The following is a 6,084-nucleotide window of genomic DNA, read 5'->3' as shown; positions in this document are numbered from 1 at the left end:
TTTAACCCTGCTAGTCAATGGTAAAGGAATGAAGTGTGGAGCGTCTGACTTGCAAAGGTGCAAAAATACAGCAAATTACCTTGGATGTACTTTGGAGTAGTCAACGTGCGGCTTGTATAGCAGTGTAAATTTACTATCCACTGAAAATGACTTGACACACATCCATTATTGTCAAAATAGATGTGTCAAAAATGTGTCATAAGTAGAGCTGCGCTGTAAACTCCATCACGACATAAGCATTTTATATCGGTCGATGTTGATATTTATGGATATTTTTTATGACCTATCGAAAAAAAGAACCAGGAGAAAAACATATTAAATGGTAACATTTTTATTTAAATTTTACCTTCTTTTCATTATAATCTCCTCAGTTATCAAGGTAGAAAAGAAAGGAAGTGACAACACAACCATGGAAAACACTAAGTGTAAACAAAATTCTAAAATCACAAACACTTAATAACAACCTCTTAAAATCAAGGTGCAATAATAAGGAATATGTAAGAAATGCTCAATAAAGTGTAACACAACAGTGCAAAGTGTGAACATGCAAACATCGACAAACCTGAGAAGAACTTTTTTCTGCAGGTTTACAGCCAGGAAGTTTCGCCATGTGCGAAAGGGTGAGCCCTGCCAAGGTAGTCTATATTGGTTTGACTACGGTTCGTTTTTAAAAGATACAAAAAACTGCCACTCTGTCGAGGTGACTTGTGCTGTTTTATCGACAATTTCTTAGCTCTCTGCAGCATTAATTTTTAGTTTCTCTTCTCACTCCATGTAGAGAATCCGCCGTAAGACAACAAGATGGTTCAACCAAAGTTTATAGTTAAAGGGGAACATTATCACCAGACCCATGTAAGCGTCAATATATACCTTGATCTTGCAGAAAAAAGACCATATGTTTTTTTAACCGATTTCCGAACTCTAAAAGGGTGAATTTGGCGATTGAAACGCCTTTCAATTGTTCGCTGTCGGAGCAATGACCTTTCACCCGTGACGTCACAACAGGAAGCAATCCGTCATTTTCTCAAACACATTACACACACCAAGTCAAATCAGCTGTTATTTTCAGTTTTTTCGACTGTTTTCCGTACCTTGGAGACATTATGCCTCGTCGGCGTGTTGTCGGAGGGTGTAACAACACGAACAGGGACGGATTCAAGTTGACTTACGTGGAGTGTGCTAATCAGACATATCAATGGTCACGGCATGCTAATCGATGCTAACATGGTATTTAGGCTAGCTGTATGTACATATTGCATCAATATGCCTCATTTGTAGCTATATTTGCATCCAGCCATTCCCTCCACCCACATTTAATGCCAAACAAACCATACCAATTGACGGATTCAAGTTGCACCGGTGGTCAAAAGATGCGAAAGTCCCTCGTTTGTTCTGTTCTGTCATAGCATCGCTACCGACGATAGCGATACTACGACAGAAATGTGTGGATATCCTGCGACTTTCAAAGCAGATGAATTTCCAACGATAAAGTCAACGAAATCACAAAGGTGAGTTTTGTTGATGTTTTTGACTTTTATGTGCTAATTACTTCACTTCCTGTTCATGAGAAAGGACGTAAAAGAAAAAGGCTCCGCTTTTGCTACCGGAGTTTTTGTTTATTCTGAAGATTTTGACCACTGATTTGCGATCACAGCCATAGGGGAGTCACCTGGCATCCTTGACCTCATTTTGGTCAGTTGTGAGGCATTGATACGCTGAAATAAGGCAAGTTGGATGAGACGTTTGCCTCAAGCCATTGGCGCCTTACCGCAACTCAAAGCGGTTGCCTAGCAACCAAAAACAACGGCGAGTTTACAGCTGTTTTAAAGTGCTTCCAACGTCGCAGAGTGTTATAAGTTGACAGACTAACACCTCAAATTGATCTCTGAACAACACAAGGTACGCATTGTCGGAACAACCAAGTTAAACGTGTTGCAAGTTGCTAAAGTAACTGCCGTTTAAGACACAAGAGGCACTGACGTCATCGATCTGCCGCTATGCCAAAAGCTAAAGGGAAGACGGAAAGCCCGAAATCTTCGGTGTCAGCCGACACAGAACACAACTGGGACCAAGATTTGAGACTGGACACAGGACATGATGGGGAACAAGGAGCACTACTAAAAATACTCCATGAATTAAAAGAAGGTTGGATAGAAATGAAAGAAGAAATTAAAGAAATAAAAAAAGAGCTGAAAAAAGCAATGGAAGAACACAAACAAGATGTGAAAAGTCTGCAGCAAAATATTGAAAGTCTGCAAACTCAAATCATCACCAGAAAAAATGAAGTCTCTGATATGTGCCAACAATTGAAGACCTTTCAAGAAGATATGCGCCAACAAATGAAGACCCTTCAAGAAGACAACTACATGCTGTGGAATATCATAGATGAAATGGAGCAGGATAAACGAATGAATGATATGATCGTGACAGGGCATCGAATTAAACCAGGATCCTATGCGAAGGCTGTGAATAATGTAGGTGAACCAGATGAAATGGATCTTGTCTCGGCAGAACAGCAACTGGTCAACTTTCTGCAATCAAAGGAAATTGAAATCGACATTAATACCATCGAAACATGCATCCCACTGAACAGAAGAGACAAAAACGCCACTCCAGTTGTGCTCGTGAAATTCGTAAACAGAAAATCTAAAATGGCATTGCTGAGACAGGGAAAGAAGTTGAAGGGAACAAATGTGTACATGAATGAGCCTCTCACTAAACGTAATGCTGGAATCGTCAAGAAAGCACGCGACTTGAGAAAGCAGGGAAAAATCCAGGGAACTTGGAGCGCCAACTCTAAAATCTACATTAAGCTGAATGGAGGTCCAGAAGCAAGAGTAATTGTTGTCAATGACATCAAAGACCTGGACAAATTTTAAGTTTACACAGCTTCCACAACAACGATGATAATGGACTCTGACAGAAAAGAAGCACCTAAACTCAACATCAACACTACTACGCTGCAAGGGACGACTAAAAAAGAAGACCTAGATTCAGGACTGCATCCATCTACACTTATAGAGATTATTGAAACGACATCAAAGATTGTTGAGCAAGGAAATATGGAACTACAAAACGTCTGCAACAAAGAGCACAAAAACCAGGATTTGGAAAACGATATAGATCCAGATACTATTTTTTTTTCCCACATTAGTAATAATTGTTTTTATTACACAGATGAACAATACAATAGCATCATTAAAAGTGACAACAAATTGTCAATTATTCATTTTAATAGCAGAAGCTTGTATGCAAACTACCACAATATTAAGAACTTTTTGGAACACATCAACGAACCCTTCAAAGTGATTGCCGTCACAGAAACATGGATTGATGATAAAAAAGGAATAGATTTTGATATGGAAGGATATGAACTAAACTATATTAACAGAACCAACAAAAATGGAGGAGGAGTAGCTGTGTATGTGATGAAGAACCTGAACTACAAAGTGGTAAAAAAACATGTCATTTGCTATAGATAATATCTTAGAATGTATTACCATTGAAATATGTCAGGAAAATAGCAAAAACATACTCATCAGTTGTATATACCGATCACCTAAGTCAAGTATAGAAACATTTGAAGAATGGATCAAGGCAACTTACATGGACAATGGTAAAAAAATAATTTTCTTATGCGGTGACTTTAATATTGACTTATTGAACCCTAACAAGCAAAAGTTTATTGTCTTACAGAAAAATGTAATTTAAAACATTTGTATGCACGTACAACACTTAAGACCTTCAGTATATCAGTATGTGGAATTAAATTATGGAATGGATTAAGCAAAGCAAACAAACAATGTACTAATATGATCCACTTCAAGAAACTCTTCAAACTGGGAGTGTTTACAAAGTACAAAAAAGAAGAACTATGATAAACATTCTGATTTTACTCACCCATTCATTCTCAAAATAATCTTACTTATCTCATCGTATGGAATAAAACTTGCTTCACCAATTATTTATTTGTTTATTTATTTTTATCGTGATTACTTATTACTTAAGGAGTATACATTGTGAATACATTGAGAACAGGAAGTGAACAAAAGTTTTATCAAGTGTTATGTAAAGAAAAGGGGTAGGATTAAATAAGCTCTGCTTCTTCCTACTCCTTTTCGAACATGTTGAAAAGAGAAACTGGAAATTGTGATGTATCTTGTTGTATGCTTGCATGTTCGAAATAAACTCAAACTCAAACTCAATTAGACATTTTTGCGCACGGCATGACTGCAAGCTAATCGATGCTAACATGCTATTTAGGCTAGCTGTATGTAACTATTGCATCATTATGCCTCATTTGTAGCTATATTTGCATCCAGCCTTTCCCTCCACCCACATTTAATGCCAAACAAACACATACCAATCGACTGATTCAAGTTGCACCAGCTGTCAAAAGATGCAATCGTTGGTTAGAAGGCAATCGCCGAATTCGTCCTCGTTGCCGCTGTCTGTTGCGATAGGGCTAAATAGCTTCAGTTTGTTCTTCAATTTCGTTTTCGCTATCTGCCTCCACACTCCAACCATCCGTTTCAATACATACGTAATCTGTTGAATCGCTTAAGCCGCTGAAATCCGAGTCTGAATCCAAGCTAATGTCGCTATATCTTTCTGTTCTATCCGCCATGTTTGTTTGTATTGGCATCACGCAGTGACGTCACAGGAAAATGGACGGGTGGATATAACGATGGTTAAAATCAGGCACTTTGAAGCAGTTTTTCGGGATATTGCGTGATGGGTAAAATTTTGAAAAAAACTTCGAAAAATAAAATAAGCCACTGGGAACTGCTTTTTATTGGTTTTAACCCTTCTGAAGTTGTGATAATGTTCCCCTTTAATACTGTTACCTGATTGGTCTGTTAGCTTGTCACGCCCCAGATCAGTGATCACTTCCTGCGTTGCACAGTTACCACAGAGCAAGCGCCTTTGTTCATGCAACCAACCTTGCTTCGCAACTTCTGCTTTTTCCAGCATAGAAGAAAATAAATTATCAAATTTTATTGAACACATTTTTTTATTCATATTGATTTCATACAATACAATCAATAATAAGTACAGTAGAAAAATCCACAACAAATTGTTGGAATATTGCAGAAATACAAAACGGCAAGCGTACAAAAAACAGGTTTTGTTATGTTGATGGTTTTAATTCCAGGGGTTCGTGAATACATCCTTGCTCGGCATTACCATCATTGCTATAAGAAATTGCTGTGTTGTTGTGGCAATTAGCTAGCCTAGCACTGCCATGCTAAAGGTCTTATGAGGGCAGCTGTTGATGTGTTAAGGGCAGTAATAAGTTTTAAAAGAGCGTCAGACTCTGTGTGCTTCGGTCGGGATGCTACATTTTTTACCAAATGTTACTTGTAAAATGACAAGCGCTTGATGCAGGTTACTGAGTCTGTATTCATTTAGCACTGATAGCTTCTGTTTTGGTCTGTCTATGTACTACCGCTGACACTGGTGTTGTTATGGAACCAGGTTTCGGTGCCCATCCCTACTTCTGAGTCTCATACGCACAAGTATTAATTCGTTTCAGTTTGTCCTTGGTGTGTTGCCTTAGTCTGGAAGTAATCTTCACTCATAATGTGCCAGTCTTTGCTTTTGTTGAGCCCTACAAAGTGTTCATACTGCAAGTATTGTACTTATCACGCACAAGCTGTTTGATTATAATATATATCTTAGTTGTAGTTTTCATTATCAAATTTGGAGGTGATGAAATTGCCACGTAAAATTGCTTATACTAATCAGTAGCATTAATTAGGCATATCCAATGTAAATTAGCATTGAACTAGTGCATTTTGAAAAGTGGAGTCTTACTTTTGAGTGCTTTCTGTCCAGCACGCTTGCTGTGTTGGAATGGATGATTTGCAGCATCACCTAAAAATATGACAATTTCCTTGCCAAGTGTTTAAACCAGTGAGGAGTCTACAACCGGACGTGACATCACCTTTAACAAAGGTATTGAACTGTTGTACCATTTGATTTCATGTGAATCGATAACCGGTAAAACTGACAGAATTGTTCTTGAACACCTTTAACATCAGGGGCAGCACGGTGTTACAGGTGTTAGTGCATGTGCCTCAC

The sequence above is a fragment of the Nerophis ophidion genome, linkage group LG04, assembly GCF_033978795.1.
Source record: "Nerophis ophidion isolate RoL-2023_Sa linkage group LG04, RoL_Noph_v1.0, whole genome shotgun sequence".
Classification (NCBI taxonomy): domain Eukaryota; kingdom Metazoa; phylum Chordata; class Actinopteri; order Syngnathiformes; family Syngnathidae; genus Nerophis; species Nerophis ophidion.
This window is presented reverse-complemented; position numbering follows the sequence as displayed.